This window comes from Sphaerodactylus townsendi, linkage group LG05 (assembly GCF_021028975.2).
Source record: "Sphaerodactylus townsendi isolate TG3544 linkage group LG05, MPM_Stown_v2.3, whole genome shotgun sequence".
Lineage (NCBI taxonomy): Eukaryota > Metazoa > Chordata > Lepidosauria > Squamata > Sphaerodactylidae > Sphaerodactylus > Sphaerodactylus townsendi.
Genome location: NC_059429.1, coordinates 40,272,987 through 40,294,623, shown reverse-complemented (window position 1 = coordinate 40,294,623; position 21,637 = coordinate 40,272,987). Strand labels below are relative to the sequence as shown.

The 21,637-nt window shown below is 42.2% G+C and overlaps 1 protein-coding gene across 12 annotated transcripts in view; it reads right to left on the bottom strand.

Annotated features, from left to right (window-relative positions):
* The window catches only part of TLCD4 (TLC domain containing 4), an 80,140-nt gene that overhangs the window by 38,356 nt on the left and 20,147 nt on the right, over positions 1-21,637 (bottom strand). Inside the window, exons 1-2 of one of the 12 annotated variants that reach the window (XM_048496999.1) lie at positions 10,248-10,265; positions 3,234-3,353 (exon numbers count right to left, since the gene is read on the bottom strand). The exons of 3 other annotated variants lie outside the window; for them this stretch is intronic. The gene's annotated coding sequence lies outside the window, so the exon portion shown is untranslated. Of the gene's footprint in view, positions 1-3,233; positions 3,354-6,490; positions 6,511-6,593; positions 6,614-6,756; positions 7,007-10,247; positions 10,266-12,895; positions 12,954-21,637 lie in introns of those variants that run through there. 8 more of the 12 variants (XM_048496996.1, XM_048497000.1, XM_048496998.1 and 5 more) reach the window with 8 other exon arrangements.

Genomic DNA, 21,637 nt, shown 5'->3' with positions numbered 1-21,637 from the left:
GCTACCCAAAAGGATAACATAATTAATGGTACCAAGTCACAGACAGATTGAGTAGAATAAACAGAGTTGAGCTCCCTCTGTCCATTTCCCAGCACAGGTCCATTTCCATAAGAGCAACCAAGGATGTTCAGTCCTATAACCACTCCTAAAAACAGTTTGGAAAGAGTATAAACAATTTGCCTCAGCCAGGAAAGCTACCAGTTGCCCAGCCCCCACCTGTTCAATCACCTTGCTCAAGAGTGGAACAGTTGATTTGTATTGTAATTGTATTGTAATTGTATAGATATTTCTATAAGGTATGGAATTAAAATTAAAAGAGCAGAACAGTTGGGACTGGTCAATAATTATTGAGATCTCCTGGGTCCAGAGTAGGCTTCTTTAGAGGAAGATGCATCACAGCCTGTTTCAAGGATGACTTGACTACCCCCTCTCTTAAGGAAACATTAGCTACTTCTTGGATTCAGTCAGCCAGCACCCTGGCCCCCACACATTTAAGTAACCAAAAAGAGCAAGGGTCATGCAAGTAGGTAGGATCCTGTCCACATCCTCAGAAGGAATAAACTGAAAAATATTCCAAACAATTGAAGAAGCCGGCACCTTGGCAGCATCTGATTCTGTCACTGCTAACGTAGAGTCCAACTTGAAATAATGAAAGAGATGTTGTCTGCTAACTGCTCAGCAAAAAGATCATAGTGGGCCACTGTAACCGAATACACCTTGTAAGTTTAAATGGTCCTAATTATGTAGGTTTGAGTCAATGTCTAACTGGGGATGCCTATGGAGAAGTGAAAAGGGAAGGAGAAAAAGTCATTCATTGCCTGACTTGAGGAGAACAGTCTGGTGCGGTTAAGTCCGGGGGTACAAGAGATTGGTCCGGAAACAGGGTTCTGTGATCTCAGATGTGGGAGTGGTCAGATGGCAGTACCAATTACCATGATTTCAAGAGCAAAACCAGTTACAAAGGCTGAGGGCGTAAGTTGCCCCGTTTTTGCATTCAGCATTGCCTGGTTTTTGGTGGGAGAGTTGTGTTATTGACAAAAAATCTATGCAGAGTTAGGATCTGCATTGGGGATTGGGTCTAATTTCTTATTGGAGGATTTGAATTTCTGGGTGTGCAAGGAAAGTAGAAATACAAATATTAGGCAAGGGAACAAGCAAAGCAGAAAAATCCTGTTGAGCTGACTGACTTATCTTAGTGGCATACTGGCTAAGGCTGGTCTGAGAAAGGCAGAGCAGTGGATTGATGGCCTCTCCTGGATTTATAACTGAATTACTAGAGATGGCTATACTGCGGAGGAAGATTATTGTTTGGCAAACTTGAGTCATTATTTATGGACATGGACGTGACAGAACTCATGGATAGATTTGAGAAAAGATCTTTGATTAATGCATTCCTTGGAGCACTGAGACAGGCAGGCGACTCCCATCCATGAGCATCCAGAGAATTTTCTGCCAGACTCAAGGGTCCTGTTTTAATATCCAGTTTTCTGATGTTTTAATGCCAGAGGATATTGAGGCACACAGACATTTCAGAGCCCCTATGGGGGGAAGCCCATAAGGAACAACACTCAACACTCCCTTGTATCTGTATATTTCATGAGAAGACTGGTTCAAGTTATAGATCTTGGTATCAGTTTGTAACTAAGTTTTTGAATAATTTTAACAAATAAGGCTGTATTTCTTCAAGAAGCGTGGGTTTTGTTTACTAAGAAAAACAAAAGAAATCCCAACTATAATTAAAGTTGGCTATTGTCCAAGGTACTTTGTATAAAATCATAGTCTTTATGTATAACTTTTTGCTTATTTCATTAATTTCCCCATGCAAATTTCAGACACAGAGGTTCAACAAGACAAAATGCAAGACAACCATGAATAGACCTCCAAGTATCTTCACTTTAAAAAAAAGCTGCTGGAGCAATATGGAGCAGGGCACAGGATGTTAACTCCTCACCCCTTTCATTTTTCCCTTACTGGGACTAACTGGGGGATGGGAGAGCAATTCCAGTCCAGAAAACCACATGACAAGGAGAAAGGTTAGGATTTACCCATTCCAATCCAAATATCCAATCTCCCCAAACCCTGGCTGCTTTAAAAAATATTTTTTTCATCTGGCAAATCAGTCCTGGATCTCTAGTGCTCCACCAAGCCAAATCCGAAATTTAACTGAAAAGAAGAAATTAATAGTAATACTCTGCAGATATACTATGAGTTGTCAGAACATATGCATATGCAATCTACTTCTTTAAAATAACCTTGATCTTAGCCGATAATTCAATGACAGCAAACCCAAGGAGGTTTCAACTGTAATCAGAAACAAAGTTTTTTGTTAATCTACAGTGTATTATAGTTTCACTCACACATTTGTTTTCTGAAGCTATGAATCTTAATATATATGCAAAAGATGCTGCAGAGTGTTCCCCTTTTTGGCTAAGTCAATGTGTATATTTACTGTTCTTTCTTGAACAGGGCTATCTGCTATTTTCCATTATATGTTGCAACGTAACATCCACAACATTCAATATATGTTATTATTGTTTTTTTGCAGTACTTTAGGTTCTCGTTTACCTAAACTCAAAGTACACAAGCTACTGTGTGAAATTACTGTAAAAATTATCATAGTCTTAACTTCAGTTCTAATGAGATTATAGTCCATTGCACTCAAGATAGTCTGGCCCATTTTGTGAGATACACTTCCAAATCAAAATACTTAAGAGGGACCTACTATTGTGTCCATCAATGACAGGTGTATCTTGTAATCTGGTGCCAATTTCTGCCCTTCTGTGGAATCTATGGAAGAGCTCTGGACTCTCCCTAGAGCCCACACTGTGTGCTCAGTTGTGTTGGGTTTGGAGGTACTCCAAATTTAGCACAACAGGGTTTGCACACAAATAGTGGACTGTGTGTGTGTGGTAAATATTGGCATTCCAAGCACATCTAAAGCTCAGTGGAAGATGGCCAAAGTCTTAGATGAACACAGATTCTGGCTAGCTATCAAGGCCAGCTGAAGATGTGTGAACCTCATATGCCCAATACTAAAACTGTACAACTGTGGTCTTAAACATCCTTATTTTCAAACTAACATGAAGTCAACATGAGACTTTAATTAGTAAAAGTTAAACCGAAATCCAGCAGGTCAAAGGTAACATTAAGCATGCATCAGAGATGCCTCAGTTCTATATCATCACACATACCAAATGGACACGCTTCAATAATAAAGAAAACATTTATCCTACCACTCCACAGAACAAAGTTTGAAGCTTTCGTCCAGCCAATGTGGCTCTGCTTCGTCCAGCAGAAGAGCCACTTGAGTCAGAGGAAGGCTCCTTAGGTTGGAGGAAGTTCCTCCAGTACAGCTGAAAAAACAGGTATTGCAAGGAAGAATTACTACTTACCCACAGACATACAGCATGTGGTGATTGTAAAATTCAATCAGCTCACTATAGAGATGCTATTGGTTGTATTACATACTGTCAGTATTCATTACTGACAAAGTGAGGCAGGGTTCTCCCCATGTGATACCCATGACACCCACATGAGCACCAAGACACGCACCAGTACGTCCACTGAGCCTTTCAGAAAATGGGCAAGGCCATTGGAAGACATGGCTTGTCATTGGCTGCCCTCATTCAAAGGAAAGTATTTTCCACAGCTGCAGTAGTAGCCAGAGTCACTGGAGGATCCGGAGACAGATGACCACCCAGGCTTGTAGTTCTATTCCTTCAGGCTTTCCTTCTTTTTATTCAATTTTTTCCCTCTTCCTACCCAGCCACCTTGGGAATATCTTCATTTCTTTTTATTCCCCAATCACTTTCTCCTGCCACCAGCAGGCTTCCTTCCATTCCCTTTCATTCCCCTTCTGTAATTTTCTTGCAAAGTGAGGAGGTTGTGTTGTCTTGGCTCAGCCTCCTACAGCAGCCATTTTGGGATTGTGTTCACTGCCCAGTCTCAAAATTCCAAAATTCAGCCACCACAAAGTACAGTGTTTAAACCTAATTTCTATGGATGTAGATCACACATTGCTTAATTTATAAACAACACTCCTCCTGCACAGCACAAACTGTGAACGTTATTAATGCAAACTATAAAAGCATGTATATGTCTTTGCCCTGCCAGGATAGCCCCAGCTGAGCCTGCTCTCATCAGATCTCAAAAGCTATGCAGGGATGGCCCAAGTTAGCATTTGGATGGGCAACCTCTAAGGAATACCAGGGTGTTACTGTCAAAGGCTTCCACAGCTAGAATCAACTTGCTGTTGTGGGTTTTCCAGGCTGTGTGGGCATGGTCTGGTAGTTTTTGATCCAAACGTTTTGCCCACAACTATGGCTGGCATTTTCAGAGTCCTCTCCCACCTGTGAGGTAGACACAAAGTATACCCCACCACTCAATCACTCCACACTGTGTCACAGAGAGAAACACATCTCATCATAGCATGCCTCATAAGATGCCAGCTGTAGATGCAGCTGAAACATTAGGAGCAAAAAGTACCAGACCATGGCCACACAGCCTGGAAAACCCACAATAGCCAATACCAGGGTTGTGGTGCAGATGCAGGCAAAGGCAAACCACCTCCAAACATCTCTTGCCTTAAAATCTCATGAGGTCACCTAAATCAGTTGTCAACACACAAAAAAAGTCTCTACTAAAACAACTTGACCAAACGATTAGTTATTCAACATGACCCTTGAATTAAAATTGCACTAGGTTATCAAATATTAATGCTACTCATGAACCTTGAAATTTGAGTTCTGAGTTTTCCTTAATCAGGTGATACAAGCTTGCCAATGCACTCTCTCACACCAAAGTATCAAAGAAACCACAACTACTACTGAGGCAAAGGTATCAAAGCAGCTCGGCCAATGGCATAAAACGGATGCAGCACAAATGATATATGCTGAGATTACAAGAATGAAAAGTCAAAGGATGAGGAAGAGGTTTTACAGGCAAATACAATTTACAGTACTAACTAACTAATCATAATCTGTCAAAGCTAAATACCTCACCAAATGTAAATACCTCATCAAAGAAATAAATACATTTCAAAGAAAATGGAAACCTAACCAAAGTATTTGGACTATAAACACCTCTCCAAATATATAAATGATCATTCTGTAAATCCAAATTAATGTGTAAATCCAAATTAATGTGTATTCTAAACATATTTTTATGCCTTGTTGTGATAAGCTTCTGAGTTTGCTTTGTTTTCATGTCTTCAAAGATGTCTTGATCATGGGAAAATCTATTTACAGTGTCCATCTACAATACGCTTCAACACTTTCCCTTGAACCTTATGGGATTAAAAACTGGCAATAGCTACACTACACTTCTACACATTAAGTACAAAAGAGAGAACTATGTGCACTTTGTCCAAAACCAGAATTGTCTCTCTTTTAACACAATCTAAGACAGGCAACCTTCAAAAAGAGGTGTAAAGCTTCAAAGAACAATGGTGAATTAGTATGGAGAACTATCAAAGAACAATCAACCATACCAGAAATTCAGTATGATAAAAGTAACTCTGACCATTGGAACAAGAACACAACAGTTCCAGAACAATATGCATCACAAATTAAAGCTGTAAAGGCTACAAGCACAATTAAATAATATGGTTTCATTGTACTATTTTTCACTCCATAGTTCTACTTCAGTACCCTCTAAGTAACAGGACCCATAATGTTTTTTTGTTTTGCTGTTAAAAGTTCTATGGAATATTTAACACTAACAGTCCCAAAGCATCTCATTAAAATACAGGTTCAATCTTCTGTTTTATATGCCAATAAAGGCTTGTGTGTGTGAAGAAGGTTCAATCTTCAGTGTGAGATTTCAAAGACACTGGCCATTTTGACAGCATATAAAAAAACATGTGCAAGCCAAAAGAAGATCCAAATGAACAGAAGGGGCAATCAGGGTTTCTCTCTATTGCTGGAATCCATGTCCCTCCTGCCAGGCTCCTGGTGTTACTTGTGCTTACTCAAACCTCTGGATATAATGAAATCAGGTTTTCTTTTCCAGATGTTTTCCCAAACCCACCACGGAAGATGCAGTACCAGTCCTCAGCAGGTGCCGGATGAGCATCAATCCCTCAATTTTTCAATGAACAAGTGACAACTTACACTACACCAGCCTGGATGGGGGCAGGAGTGGGGGAAGGGAAAAAAGACCCAAAACCATTCCAAAATCTGGGGGCAGAGTGGGGAGAGGAAGAAGGCAAAAGAGATGCTGTGGAACTTGAGGACCCTTCAGGAAGTGATGTCCTCTCACCCAGGAAATCTGATTGCCCACCCCAGTATCCCTTTGTCAACACCCATTAGCAGCTGGAAAACGACAGGTTCTGCTTCTCTTTGGCCCAAGCTGTGCCCGTGGTCGGGGAGGGGGGGAGCTCGTTTGCAGCTATCGGCTTTCCATTCATCCTGCTCCCACTCACGGACAAAAGTACTGGGCTGGAGGATGGGGATCCCCCTTCCCTTGCTAGCATCACAGCCCTCATTCTCACCTCTCCGCAGACAAGAGTCCTCCCGGCCCCCGACCTGCTCCCAATTGATGCTCCCACCGGCAGCTCTTCGCCACCAGCCTCCCCAACCTGGGCTGTCACTCACCGCGCACACAATGGCAGACGAGGAGCATCTCCTAACCCACCGCCCAGAGGCCTGTCCGCCTATCCGCCTTTCTCTGACCCTCGCCCAGCTATCCCGAGGGAATCTCCCTCGCTTGCCTGTCCCACGTCCGTTCGCCCGCCCGCCCGCCGAGGCTGACGCTCACCTGAGGGCTTACCGTGCCCTCCCATCCTTTCTGGCGGGTCCCTGCGGCGGGGAGAGCCCTTCACACCCACGCGCGGCGCTTCCCCGGCACAGGCTTTTGCTACTGCAGCGACAGGCTGGCACTCACTGCGGGATCGCCTTACGCCAGTCTCGGCCTTAAAGGGGCCGAGCTGCCGCCGCCTTTGCCTCTGGCGGTAGGCTCTCAGTGGCGGCAGGACGACGACCCGAGCGAGCGAGGCTGACCTCCTCCTGACTTGGGAGGGGGAAAGCAAATACACCCGGAGCCGTCTTGTCGAGCAGCTGGCGTGTGGGACACGAAGCACCTCCCCAGCAAAAGGAGGACAAGGCGTTGTGCGGGGTTCACAAAAGGGCGGGAATAGCTTGCAAGGAGCTGAGGAGTCGGTGTGGTTTTGGAAGAATTAGGAACACACAAATTACAGGGGCACATAACGGCAAAGGCCAGGCCCCCACATAAGTCACGACTAATTTTGGTAGGCACTCAGGAAAAGGGTTGCCAACAGGCCGGAAGAAAAGTGTTCTGCCCATTTAATAGAAGCTCGATGTGTGGAAATGAACAGAGGAGGTGGCTCCTGACATGTTTCCTCCAGGAAGCTTCTACTAAATGGACAGAACGCTTTTCTTCTGGCCTGTTAGCAACATTAATTTGACTCAAGGCGGGAAAGCCCCTAACACCTTCTGCCGCAGAGAGGAACTCAGAGAAATGATTGCCAGCAGGCCTGAAGAAAAGCATTCTGTCCACTTAGTAGAAGCTTAATATGTGGAAATGGACAGAGAAAGTTGCTCCTGACATGTTTCCTCCAGGAAGCCGGCAAACCTACTCAGAACTCCTCCCACACATACGCATTTATGATGGTCAGGAATGATTCAGATCAACATCACAGCTTTTTTCTCTCCCAAGCAAATAAGAGAACATTTGCTGCCCAGCCAACAAACATATTTTATTTATTTATGTTTTTCAGTTCCACCTCTCATCTGAAACTGGTTCTCAGGGTTATTAATAATATTATTTATTTATTTATTTATGATGAGATTTATAAGCCGCCTCACCCCCAAAGGGCTCGAGGCGGCTCACAGAATGGAAGCTCAATGTGTACACACATCGATTGTACACACATCGATTGTACACACATTGTACACACATCGATGTGTACACACATCGATTGTACACACATCGATTGTACACACATTATTATGTGTGTATAATAATAATCCAATTGTTGATGCATTGGCAACAACTTGTACTGAGGGACAATGACTTTGTATACTAAGCTAATAATATTTTGCTGAATCAAAATAATATCAGTTTTGCATATCACTCAGCAGTGCCCCCTCCCCCAGCTTATCTTTAAGCTTTTCTTATGAAGTACTGTAACTACAACTTTAGAGTTTATTCTTGAATGTTCAGGGTAGAAATGCTTCCTCACATGTTTCTGAGAGTTTCTGTTTTTATTTTTGTCTTGTTTGTATCTGTTTATTCTTGTGCTTAGAAACTGTCAGTGAGACCTAAAATGATAGGGCTAGACAGGTTCCATCTTATATAGGTCAGACCAAGCAATCCTTGTCACCTATAGCTCACAGCTAAAAGTTCTCCAGCATACTGAGATCTACAGCCTCCCCTAGATGAACATTCCCTCTCATAGACTTGGGGAGGGGGCAGGAAGACAGTGTTAAACTGGCCATTTAACTTACAGGGAAAGTTCCCAATAGATGACCTGGCAGGGTACTGTCAACCAGGAGCAAATAGAGTCATAGTAGCTCTTTCCAAGTCACTGAGCCTGGTTTGCTCCAGGGCCATTTTGACTTCCCAGTCCATACCTGGAGTGATACACTGATCATTACTTACAGACAGCCCCTCAAAACAACTACTCCCCTGCAACAGCAGACCCAGTGGAAATATAAATCCTGGGACTAGTCCCTACAACCAACTGTAGTGCCAGCTCTGTCATCAGATGCCAGGGGAACCTAACATTTCTGAGCCTGTGGACACCTTTGGCATTTTGACACAAAATGTCTTTCACAAGAAACACAGACAACCACAAAATGACTGCCACAGGAGGCATAGTCAACCACAAAAAGTGAGAGAGTGACACACAACTCTGATTTTAACTTTTTAACATTGCAAGGAGAAGGTCTGTTTAACAGACTGCCTTTTGAAATTAACATACTGTTAAAATGTTTTTCATTCACACACAGTAACAGAATTATTGCAGTGGCAGATGTTGGCTGAAGCAACCTCTATAAAATTTACACATTCACAATAAGGTCTGGTGGGCAAAAGCACTCCCTGGCCTCTCCCACTTTCTAAAAATACTTTGTGGGCACCAGGATCTGTGTCATTGGGTGCCATGGTACCCATAGGTACCATGTTGGGAACCCCTGCCGTATGCATTCAAGTGACACTGTCACAGAATCCAATAACATGACCCATGCTATCAAAGATTCGTTTACTACATCCTCCATTATGTGCAAACAATGCCCACCCCTACCATTTACAATGTCTAAAGGGACTCTAGCTTATTAATACATGGGTAACAAATAGTTTAAACATATCATTTATTACAGACATGTGTCAGTGTGATTGCTGGAACGCTCTCCTAGTGGGGCACTACCAGCTCATAATTGTGAATATGTTTAAGTTCAAAAACCCAAGTTCAGATCCCTCCTCTGCCATTAAGCCTACTGTGTAAACTTGGGCCAGTTGCTCTCTCCCTCAGCCTTGCCTCTCTTCACATGTTTGCTATGAGAATCAAATAAGGAAGAGAGAACTGTGTAAACAACCCTGAGTTCTTTGCACAAAGGGCTGGATAAGAATGTAAATGAATCTGTGTGTGTATAAATTATGAATGTTAAAAAATTTGCTTTCTTTGCCAGATTGATAACAGATTAACACTACCATATTGCGATAATGGAAACTGTATGAAAAACACAGGATCATGCATTTGATAAATGCATGTAGTGAGAACTAAGAGAGCCTTTCGAGTCTCAGAGAACATTTTTTTCAGCATTATGAAAAGCAACTCATTCCAGAAAGAAGCACAGAAAAGAACTCTCTTATTCGTGAAATTTCCCACAATGAGGAAAGATATTCACTAATTTGCCATAGGACTTGTTATACAACTTTCACCAGAAATCGCATTATCCAGGCTACAAAAAAACAAACAAAAACTCTTGCAGTTATATCAAGCTTGTGAGTACCAGTGATTAGGACATTGGTCAAATCACACATTCTGAATTTCAGAGGAGGCTAACAACTGGTAGGCCTGTATGTTTTATTCGTATATTTCCAGCAAGATAATCTTTCATCAGTTCATACATTTAAAAAGAGAATGATTTTTGAATGTCTCTAAAACTATGAATTTGTTTATGTAAGATTTTTAGATAAAAATGATCTCATTGGCCATTTTTGCACTTGTGGTCTCCTTTTGGTTTGTTGCTCAGTTATGCACATATTTCCCCCTTTTTGGAACTCACCGAGCTCTCAGATCAGAGAATCCTCGTGGTTTCTGAAAGCTGTGAAAGTGTGAGCTTTTTTCTCCTGCATAAAACTGAAGGAAATCCATATGCATTATGGTTTCATCTGGTTTTCTCTTCTTCCCAACCTTTCCCTGGCCACCGCATAGTAGTTCCTCCCACACTTTTGGCCACCATTTTAGAATGATTGTAAGGGCTTCTTTTTCTAAAATAAAAAAAAGACTGAAGATCTATCACTGGAATGATGGACCCTGTGTAAGACTGACAAGGTCTAGCAAAGTAATACTAAACCAAAGATGACAGAAAACAATTGAGGTTGTACTGAAACAACAAGGAAGTGGTGGGCAGGCAAAATGGTGGATTGGTTCAGATAGGGACTCTTTGCATGGAGGAGGATCTGTGCCAAAAAAAACTGGCAGAAAACCCCACTGCAAAGTAAACAGTCACAAGAAGTAGTTTATGCATAAATAGCCATTGCTGCTGAGGGTAAATATCAAATTTCAAACTACATGAACTTTTGGAGAAATGCATGGCTCAGTACAAACAGACAAATGAAATTAAAAATAGCAGAGGAAAAAACATACTCATTAGAATTTCCAGAGGTGTGGAAGAGGCATTCTGACCTTGTTGAAGAAGCCAAAGTAGAAATACTTCCATCACTCTTCAGCAGCTAATCTGCCCTCAAACAATTAAAATACTGTTTATGTTAGCCAAGTATGGACATGTATCTTTTCCCACCTTACTAGTCAGTCACATCAAATTCTCATGTAGCATCTTCCTCAAGGACCTCTAGAGAAGGTGAACTTAACTTTGAGGTTTGACATTCTCGCCCAGCCTGTCCTCTAAGAATTTGTCATAAGTGAAAATAAGATTATATCTTGAGTTACTGACAGTGTGTTTGTGTTTGATGTCCAAAGCTTATGGGAGGGAGATCCAGGGAGTCACAAGACCCAAAGGTCTTAGAGACTGAAGCAAACTCAGAAAAGGTTGCTCAGAATTGTACAGGACATAGGCTGCATTCCTAAAAACACTTTCCTGGGACTCCATTGAATAAGATACAACTTAATTTGGGGAAGATCTATTTAGGATTGATCTAGAGTGGCATAGTGGTTAGAGAATCTGAGTAGGCCTTGGAAGATCCAGTCCCAGTCTAAATCAATTATATACATTAACTAGGACTGATTTAATAAACCTACAAATGATAAGTGCAAATCAGAACAAACTGGAGCAAAAGATACAACAGTCCTCATCAAGAAAGAGAATCATGCTGCAATTTAACACACAAACCCCCCAAAAACCAGTGGATACACTTCAGTTGCAAACACTACAAATAAAGAGGAGTTCACTAATACAAGACTAATCGTCCAGTAGTACAAGACTATTTACTCCAATTTAAATTTTCCTGAACTACAGCCCCTTTCCCAGATGCAATTAAGTATAATAGTCCAAAAAAAGTGCATACGGAAATGATATCTTTACTTTGAGGCCGGATGTAATTAATAAGCAGATGATACCCTTTATATCCTTATCCAAATCCCCTGATGATGCCATAGAGGTCTAGAATAACTGCCTGGCTGCTGTGATAAACTCGCTAAGAGTGAACAAATTGAAACTAAATGCTGAAAAGGCAGGGATAATGCTGGTTGCAGTGACGTATTTGCCTAGGAGACATGGGGTGCCCCCTAGTGGATGGCGCAAAAAATTCAAGTTCGTTTGTGGGTTTTTTGTATTTTTAGTGTTTTTTCAGTTTTTGGCCTGCAGGAGACGCAGTTTTTAGACTAGTGGCACCACAATTTCAGGGATTTTTCAGGAGACTCTCCTGATGATACCACCCAAATTAGGTGAGGTTTAGTTCAGGGGGTCCAAAGTTATGGACTCCCAAAAGTTATGAATTCCCAATGGGAGCTAATAGGAAATGTGAGGTTCACAGTTTAAACGCTGAAAGTGATGCTGTTTCATGGTGGGGGAGAATCCACACCAAAACAGCATAATTTTCAATGTTGTTTTAACTGGGGACTCCAGATTCTCCCTTTGTGGATTTAAAAGAAGAATCTGGACTCCCTAGTTTAAACACCATTGAAAGTGATGCTGTTTGGGGATGGATTCCACTGGAGGTGTTTTGTGAGAGATGATGCTGACATTTGTTTGGTAAATGTTTTGCTGGGGGTGATTTGTGAGAGATTTACATGCTTAATACCCACTTGCACTGGCTTGGAGCTGTTTCTCAGGCTAACAACCTACCTCACAGGGTTGGTGTGAGGACAAAATTAGGAAAGAGAGTAGGTGGGGAGAGAGCCATGTATGTTTTGCTGGAGGTGGAAGGTGTTTTGTGAGCTGGTGCAAAAAATAATTATTTGGTTGTGGTGGGGGAGGGTGGACGCCCATACCACCGGGGGGGGGGGGGCAAACTCAGGTTTTGTTCCTGGGCTTCAGTTTGCCTAGATACGCCTCTGGCTGGTTGGAAAGGTGGAGATCCTGAAGGACGAAATGTACTCCCCAGTTTTGTCAGAGTTCAGTTGATGCTTGCTGACTCAGTTAAAAGCCCTGGGGTTATACTGGACCCAGCTTTAATACTGGAAAAGCACATTAATGCAGTTGCACAAGAGGTTTTCTACCAACCCAGCCTAGATTGAAAGATTGCTCCTTACCTTGATTCAGCTGATCTGACCACCTGGATCCATGCCACAGTAACATCAAAACTAGACTCCTGCAATGCAATGCACATTGGTCTCTCCTCAAAATCAAATCCACTGCTTGGAGTTAGATGTAGCATTCATATTATTCTCCTCCTACAGACTAGCAGTTCATCAGTTACCAGACTTAGTTTAAGGTATTAGCTATCACATATAAAGCCCTTCATGGTCGTCTCTCTTATCTGTGAGACCACCTCTCCTCACTATGCTCCGCCACCACAGCTATGTTCATTAAAGCAGGGTCTTCTGCAAATGTCCAGCTGCAAATGGGCAAAATCAACAACTGCCTCTACACGTGCCTTCTCCATTGTGGCTCCCGCCTGGTAGAATGGCCTGCCACAGGTCAGGAAGGCTCTTGATCTCATGCTGTTCTGCAAACTATGCAAACTGAATGATTCAAGAGAGCTTTTCCATGCAGGCAATAGAGTTGCACTGTACTAAATGATTTACAAAGTTATTTGGAATTGTTCCAGTTCAGTGACATGACCTCCAACATGAATCCATAAGTGACATCACCACGAAGGCATAAAGCATTAGTCACCAGGAATTCTATGAAAAACCATACAGTTTTGGAAGAACTCTACAATGTCATGCTGATGTGAAGACATCACTTCTGGGTTTGTGCTGAAAGTGACAGTTCAACACTGGAACAATGTTGAGCTGTCCCATTTTGTTCTTGCAGCTCAACCAAGTAGCAGCAGGAGCAGCATGGCCTGGGCAGAAGTCCTGCAGTCCCTTTGACATGTGGAAACAATATTTGGTTATCATTATGCCATTCTTACTATTACTGTTCTATAATTCATGTAACTGGATACAGGAAGAATACTAGGACATCCCAACTGTGACTCATACATGACTTAAAAAATTTCTAGAAGATAGAGGGGGACCTGCTCAGGATTCCCTCTGATTACTGCTGGTATCGGCTGAAAGGAAAGTTCTGGGCCCTAGAAGAACATTGCAAGGGACAGCTTAAAAGACCTATGCAGGAAGATTGAGAGCACACAGCGGGATATTTCTCAGCTGCATAATTATATTGACAATGAGAACCACAGCCTGAATAAAGGGAAAGGAGAACTCATACAGCAGTAGACTGAGCCAGTAAACTGAGCCTGATACTTTTCTTTTTCATTTGTGCTCCAAGAAATGTAATGTGGGAACTGTTTCCATTAACTTAAGTCTTAGGTGCATGATTTGAGCATATGATTTGAGCGCCTGGACATGGCTTCACAGCTGCACCGACCACCATTCCCAAAGAAGATTTCCCATGGCATAGAGAGGCTAAAAACACAAAAAAGTGTCCCCATCACCAGAAAGCCCCAACTGAAAACATGGCATAGGTCCCAAGCCCCAGCCCCTGAAACAACAGGGCAATAGGCAGGTGGAAGTCAACCAGTGTTGGCTCCTCCCCCAGTCATGCTCCCAACCTGCCCCTGTTACACAGTGATAGGGGTGAAGGCGTGGCATTCAGCACTGTGTTCCACTGCTGTGGAGGGCTGCGATGGCCACCAACCAGTGGATTCACCCCTCCACCAGGGCAAGGGACCCCAAATAGGATCCCCAAGGCAGGAAACATCAAAACATTAAAACATTTCTACATTAGAAATATTTTAACATATACCGGTAGTAAATATACAATAATTCAATTAAAATGTATAAATGAATTTTCTTATGACAAGAAAGCAGAACTCAACATTGGGAAATTTTGTGTTAATGAACATTCATCAGTTCATTCAAATGGCTCCAAAACAGAGTCAGGAATGGCCGAATGGGACTTTGGAAGAAGGGAGTTGATATCCATGAAGTTCACCAGTTCTGGGTTCTTCCTACAATCTGAGATCTTTGTCTCATAAATGAACCAAGATTAATGCTGACAATTCTATCTTTGATTACAATTTCTATTTTTTTGCCAGAATAAACATTTAGGCTGACTCGCCTGTAATTTTCTGGTTCCCTTATGGGTTTGCCTGCAATTTTCTGGTTCCCTTTTTAAAAACTGGTGTTACTTCTTGTCTTCTGGTGCTGAATTCAGTGATAGGTTACAAGTACAGGTTAGTATATCAACTATCTCACATTTGAGTTCCCAGTGAATTTTTGGGTGTATGCCATCAGGACCTGAAGACTTATTTGTTTTTAATTTCCTCAGACTCCCAGATTTGTTTAAAATAAAACGATTTGATGATGTTTTACTGCACAGTGAACCAGTCAAAGAGACAGTTTGAATTAAGATAACCAATTGTAGAAAGTTTCGGCCTCTTTTCCAACACTGACTAAAAAGCACAACAGGAATGATTTGTAGGGAGCTCAACAAAAAAGTCAAGAACAGCAGAAAAAATATTTATTTATGGTATCTCCAATTTGCCTTTCTCACTGGAGCTCAAGGAGAACTATACAGAGTGGGTTAATACAACCAGCAAGATGGAACATTCAATAAACAGTGAAATAGGATTTGGGTTATAGATCCAACCAGAAGTCTGAAAACAGAATTGAAGAAAAGCATAAGTGTTAACATGACTGCCTTGAGCCTTGTTCACAGAGGGAGGGGATATAAATAAAAATTTCATTCATTTCATTCATTCACATTAAATAATACAAAATTCACAACAGGGAGCCAAACTATACAGCCTTTTATAACATGGCTGAATAGAAAATCCCTCTTCAATAATTCAGCTTTGCATGGTTTGAGAAAAGTCAGGGGAGTGGGAGCCATATTAATAGAGGAGAGGATTCTAACATGTAATAAGTGAAAACTCAAATTCAGCTATACCCTCCCTAAGAACGAGCTTCTAATACTTTCCTCATTGTTTGAACTGAGCCTTGGACATTTAGATACTGGTAATGTGTTTTTGGTTGTTTAAGGATTAACCACAAGAGCTTATCACATGTCAGAAATCGATTCAGCATCCCCAAATCCCTTTATAAAAACTTTACTGACTTTAAAGAGACTTGAATATGACACAATTTATCAGAATAGCATTAGACTATAAAGCAACTTAAAATAATTGAAAAGCAGCAGTAAAAAAATTACTGAAGAAAAATCAGCACTCTAAAAGGCAAAATTAAAAGCAATAAAAGTATCAGAAAAGAGCAATGCAAGTCAAGGGCATAAGTGACAAGCTCCTTCATGTTCTGAAATGGAAGAGTCTCTTTTAATAAGCTATCTGTAGTACATGAACAGGTAGAGTCAGAGGCAGAAGTGGTTGGCTCACTCGTTAAATAAACAGGTTGAGTCTCTTTTAATAAGCTTTAGCATAGTAGGGATGCCAGCCTCCAGTATGAGCAGGGGATCCCCTAGAATTACAGCATAATGAGAGTTGTTCCATGGCAAGAATGAGGGAAATGAAGGGTGGGTTCTCCCAACACAAGAGCTCTTGCAAGCTCAAGCTACCAGTATTCTGGTAAGATGGAAATGTGGTAGAGAATTCACTATGATGACAGAAATTTAAACTCCATCGAAATGAGCCCATTACCCAAATAAAGAAAATAGATTCAAAAACTTGGTTAGCCAAGGAAAGTTCTTGACACCCAAAAGAATCCACAACTCTTGCAAAGATTCAAAGCATAGTTTAGACGATTATAGAAATTCTGACATCACTGTGACATAGAGACCGGTACACCATTAATCAAGATAGGCATACCCAGTGCAGCACAGCACCATGTGCAGCTTCATTTCAGTTTAGAAAATAGACAACTAAGGGAGGACATGATAGGAGTTTATAAAATTATGCACAAGGTGGAGAGAGTTGACAAAGATAATTTTTTCTGTCTCTCCAAAATACTAGAACTTGAGGGCACCCAATGAAGCTGAATGGCGGTACAGTGAAACCTTGGTTTTCAGCGACATAGTTTTTCACTGATTTTGTTTTTCGCCGATTGTTGCCAGTTGTTTTCCCCTCAGTTTTCGTTGCTCACCTCAGATCCGAGGCGACTTTTGCATAACTTCACTGCGCCATTTGTATTGCGCCTGCGCAGACAACATAGCCTCGGTTTTCGCCGGTTTCGGTTTTCGCCGATAGTCGCCGGACCGATTACCAACGAAAACTGAGGTTCCACTGTAGATGCAGAATGGACAAAAGGAAATACTTCTTTACACAGCCACTGAATAAAATTGAAATTCACTGCCAGAGGATGTGGTAATGATCATAGGCACGAAGGTAATCCCCTGGGTCATGACTTGCCCATAGGGTGGTGTCACATCGCACACAGACAGCTTTAAGAGAAGATTACACAGATTCATGGAGGAGAGGTCTATCAGTGGCTACTAGTCATGGGGACTAAAGTTTGGAGGCAGACAATCTCTGAATCCTAGTGCCAAGAAGGGAACATCAGGGGAAGGTCTCAGCCTGTATGCCTTGTTGTTGGACCTCCAGAGCAAATGTGAGTCAGGATACTGGACTAGATGGACTAGTCTGATCCTGCAGGGCTTTTCTTATGTTCTTATTTCTTATGTCAATAAAAATGGCATGCTAAGTTTTTTTCTTCCATTTCCTGATTGTCTTCCAGAATAGCATAGTAGAGGTAGAATACTGGACTTGTATATGGAAGGCCCAGGTTCAAATCCCTACTCTGCCATGAAAGCTTGCTAGGTCATTTTGAATTAGTCACTTATTCTCAGCCTAGCATACCTTACAGGATAAAAAGGAGAAAGAAAGGATGAAGGATGCCGCTAAGCTCCTTGGAGAAAGGGCAGTATTTTAAAGTACTATGTTGATAAAGGATTACAAGATAGTGATTTAAAAAACCCCTCCTGTTTTAGCACAAACATAATGATAAAAAAATTCCACTCCTACAGCTTCGATACTGGTTAGAAAGTATTATGAACCAGGAATAGTGTGGAGAAAATATGTCCCAACTTGCAAAAGTGCTCATGTCTCATCATTCTGTTGAAGGTATGAAGTTTGAAAGAAAAAAGTTTTCTATTGATCTGGCCTGAACAACTTTTGTCATTGTTACACAAGAATGCACAAAATTTCCAATTAGTGACTGGGGTGCCTGAGACAGATATCAAGGTGCATGAATAAACCACACCTAATCTTACTTCTGTCTTCACCAGAGGGATACAGCCTATAGGAACATGGGGTCACCCACTTCCCTGGGTGCACGCCTTTTGTGGCGGGGCACCTAGCTCCCCCACAACATAACAAAATGGCAGGCGGCCACAAGTGGCCATGGTGCCTGCCTGGGCTGGCCACAGCCACTGAGCCCCACCAAGGGCCTCTGTGCAGGAGCCTGCCTGCAGAGAGGTGAGGGCGGGGCTCAGTCTGTGCCCCCAAACATTGGGGGCACAGGGGTAGGGGGCGCCCGAAGGAGGTGTTGCCCCCGAGCACCATTTCCCCTCGATACACTTCTGATCTCTGCCTCTTTCTCCCACAGACCCCATGGCAAATCTGCGATAAAAATTTAGTAGGTGAAATCTTCAGGCAAGTTTTCTTCTAAAATACCCTCTCACTAGCAAAGACAATGCTAGGAAAAGCAGAAGACAGCAGGCAGAGGAAGATGAAATGTAAAATAAATTGACTCAATCAAGGAGGCCACAACCTCCCCCATATGCAAGATCTAAGCAAGGAAAACAGGACATTTTGGGAGGTCAGTTAATGCATAGCGTTGCCATAGTTTGGAAGTGACTTGAGTACACATAATGCACACACACATACAGCTGACTCCAAGGCTCGGTGTCATGTCCTATCTTGCTTTCTACCTTCCAACAATAATTGTGTAGGCCAACAAGGAAGGGCAGTAGATGCAGCACCTGGGTAAGCAGCCACAAACACAGCCTCTGACTGTCTCAGCAGCACTCCACTCTGCCTGTCATCCAGGGCAGCTCTCCCTACTATCTCTCACCCCCAAGACTGGGCCCTTGAAAAAACCAAGGCAACAGAAACAGAGAAGAACATTAAATATATATCAAATATTTACCTAGTGTTCTCTTTGATCAGGAGGAAAATAGTGGGAACATACTAGGCATGGCAAAGAAAATGGCAAGAACAAGCAATGATCATCACCATCTCATTTAGACTTCACCGCCAGGATTAAGCAGAACAACCCTGTCAGCAATGCCTGAGCACTCCCTGTGGTTTCAGCAATAGCTCATGGCCCACTCTGTCAAATGTCGCTAGAAGGTCTAATGGGAGCCACAAAGTACAGTTCCTTTCATTTTGTCCTTATGAAAAACTGTCAGCCAAGCTCACAAGCAATTTCTCAGTGTGGTGTAGTAGTTTGCGTGTTAAACTAGGATCTGGAAGACACCACACCAAATCCCTACTCTGCCATGGATGTTTGCTAGGTGACCATGGGTCTAGCCAACCCTACATCACAGGGTAGTGGAGAAGACAAAATGAAGGCGTGGAGAATGATGAAAGCCACTTTGAGTCCCTACCAGGGAGAAACAGGGAAGGGGGGGGGATAAAGTCAATAAATACACATTTTATTTAGATCTGAAGTAGCGTTGAAAGCTCTGGGACGTGAAATACCAGAGATTATGGGAGGAGACTGAGAAGGATGGGGTTTGGTGAATGTACGCCATACATGCCACTCTCCAAAGCAGCAGTTTCCTCCAAGGGAACTAGGGCTGCCAACCCTCTAGTAGGGCTGGAGATTACCCGGAATTACAACTGCTCTCCAGATAACCAAAATCAGTTCCCCTGGAAAAAATGGCTGCTTTGGAGGATGGGCTCTATGGCATTATACCATGCTGATGTTGTTTCCTTTCCCAAACCACACATCTCCATCCACAAATCGCTACAAATCTCGCAGACTGGAACTGGAAATCCTAAGGAGAGAAGGAAGCATGAAAAGGGAAGAGACTATGGGAGTTTTCAGGAAAGGGAAAGAGAAAATAGTGGAAAGGGGAAAGGTGAGATGCCCCCCTCAAATTTGTGAGGGTTTCTTACCATGGTAGTGGGCCTGATCCAATAGCAAGCACAACATAATTGGGCGATAGTTTTCCTAGGTAGAGGCTGCTGGGGAAGAAGGGGGAAAGCTGAAGACAGGAGGAAAATATACATACCGTGTTTCCCCGAATATAAGACAGTGTCTTATATTAATTTTTGCTCCCAAAGATGTGCTATGTCTTATTTTCAGGGGATGTCTTATTTTTCCTGTGTTCTGTTCGTCGGGCATGCTTCCAAACAAAAACTTTGCTATGTCTTACTTTCGGGGGATGCCTTATATTTCGCACTTCAGCAAAACCTCTACTATGTCTTATTTTTCGGGGATGTCTTATATTAGGAGAAACAGGGTAGGTTGGTTGTGGCATAGTGGTTAAATATAAAATGTACATAGGAGCAGCAGTGGCGTAGTGGTTAAGAGCAGCTGTACTCTAATCTGTAGGGATCGGGTTTGATTCCCCACTCTGCCGCTTGAGCTGTGGAGGCTTATCTGGGGAATTCAGGTTAGCCTGTACACTCCCACACACGCCAGCTGGGTGACCTTGGGCTAGTCACAGTTCTTCTGAGCTCTCTCACCCCCACCTACCTCACAGGGTGTTTGTTGTGAGGGGGGAAGGGAAAGGAGTTTGTAAGCATCTTTGAGTCTCCTTACAGGAGAGAAAGACGGGATATAAATCCAACTCTTCTTCTTCGTCTTCGTCTTCTATGAGGGAATGACTATGAGGGCTTTCAGGAAAGGGAAAGAAAAAATCGTGGATGAAGGGGAGATGAGATGCCTCCAGCAAGTCCTTGCAAGTTCCCTCTTGTTTATCCTAATCATCAGATCTTGATAGAATAGGATTCAAAAATAGAACAGTTTTCCAATACTTCAAAAATATATTATTAAGGGAAACTGAAAACATCATGCCAATCCATGCTGGAGGAAATAGCACCAAATGCCTATAGCTGAGGGTGGCGGGAGAGATTGGGACTGCACAAAACCTAAGGAAAACCAAAAAATGCAAACGAAACAAGACTGATATGGGTTCAACTATAGGTTGCATGGATGAAGATGCAAGACAGCCTGACTCATCAAAAGTATGAGGTTGGAGACAAGTAATAATTAGACAGAAATATCTATTCAAAGAGCACATGCAGTCAACTTTTGCTTTAAATCTGGCCAGCATATTATCTTCAGGAAAAGAGGAATTAATATTTTCAAAGGGCCCAGTTTCCATCGCTTGCTGTCAAAGTAATCTTTAAAAAAAACTGTTCATTCATTTAAATCTATGACAATAAAGGTTTCTGGCCCTGTTTTTTTCTTTTGCCTATCTGGTATTTTCTATGAAAATGTCCTATGACTTTTTAAAAAAATTATATGACTCTCCTTATTTTTTCTATTTTTTACACTTGTAATCTACATGGACAGTTACACTTTGCTTCAAGGGGCTGGTGTGGATCTTTAAAGCCCTGCATGACCTGGGACCAACATACTTTACAAACTGCCTCCTCTCATATCAACTTACCCATACACACTCCAGTCATCTTTGGCAATCCTGCTTCACTTGCATCTGCCATATGAAACAAGAAAGTTCCTTCTGGGTCATGCCACCAAAATTTGGAAACTCTCTCTCCAGAGAGATTTGTCTGTCTCTGTCCACTGGTGTTTTTCAACTATAAGTGACTTCTTTGTTTTGTCTGGCATACCCCCAACAGCAAGTTACTGGCTCTTCTAGTGTTGTTTATGTTTTTTTTAATGTATTTTTAATTGCTCAAATGTTTCAGGGTTTGCTGCCTTGCCAACTCTGATAGAGTGGGAAGGCACCATAAAAAT